The sequence below is a fragment of the Galeopterus variegatus genome, unplaced genomic scaffold (genome assembly GCF_000696425.1).
Source record: "Galeopterus variegatus unplaced genomic scaffold, G_variegatus-3.0.2 Scaffold5661, whole genome shotgun sequence".
Classification (NCBI taxonomy): Eukaryota; Metazoa; Chordata; class Mammalia; order Dermoptera; family Cynocephalidae; genus Galeopterus; species Galeopterus variegatus.
In genome coordinates this window covers 198316-199215 of record NW_007731772.1, presented here as the reverse complement: position 1 = coordinate 199215, position 900 = coordinate 198316, and positions in this window count along the sequence as shown.

Genomic DNA, 900 nt, shown 5'->3' with positions numbered 1-900 from the left:
TTATTATTATTATTATTATTATTTTTGGTGGCTGACTGGTTTGGGGAGCTGAACCCACGACTTTGGTGTTATCAAGGCCGTGCTCTGACCATCTGAGCTGACTTACTGGGCTTTTTAGAGAACACAGTAATAATAATAATGGATTCCATTATTTTTTTAAAAAGTAAAACACTACTGTTTATTGCATTTTGCCCTTATTTTATAAAAACGTGTAACAACAGAAAAACGGAAGTGGTACCAGTAAAAAGAAGTGAAGGTTTCAGAAACTGTGCCACTGAGACAGAGATGGAAATCCTTGTGGAAGTGGTGGCTCTTTAGCCTCAGTCTAATGCTGTTTGTGCCAAGTGGTCAGCTGTGTGTGTAACATGGCGGGAAGGAATGAAGTGAAACCTTGCACAAAATCCTAAAACTGCATTGTCTAAGGCTACGTCTGAAAGAGAGCTGGCACATGAGAAGGTCGCAAGGCAGAAACGTGGAAAGGGCATCCTGGGCAGAGAGCAGCTAAGGGCACGGAGGCGTGGAGCACAGTGACAGACGGAGCTTGGGTGGGTGCAGGGTGGGGTGTGCAGCGTCAGATGGCCGGCAATGGGCAGTGGGAAGAAATGTAGGGCCTGCCCCATGGAGATCTTAGAAAGGACACCAAAGAGCGTAGGTTTCATTTTTCAGGAAGTGAGGAGCCATCGGAAGCTTTTACACAGGAAGAAAGAGGATGAGACTTGCATGTCAGGGCAACATTCGGGAATGAACTGGAGACAGAAAAGAAAAGAGGCAGGAAGAGCTGTGAAGCTTAGGGGACAGACGACAAGGGCCTGCACCCAGAGGCTACAGGAATCTGGCCTTCAGCTTGGTGTTTGGTGAATGCATTGAAGTACTGGCTGCAGCTGGCCAAAGGCAATCCCT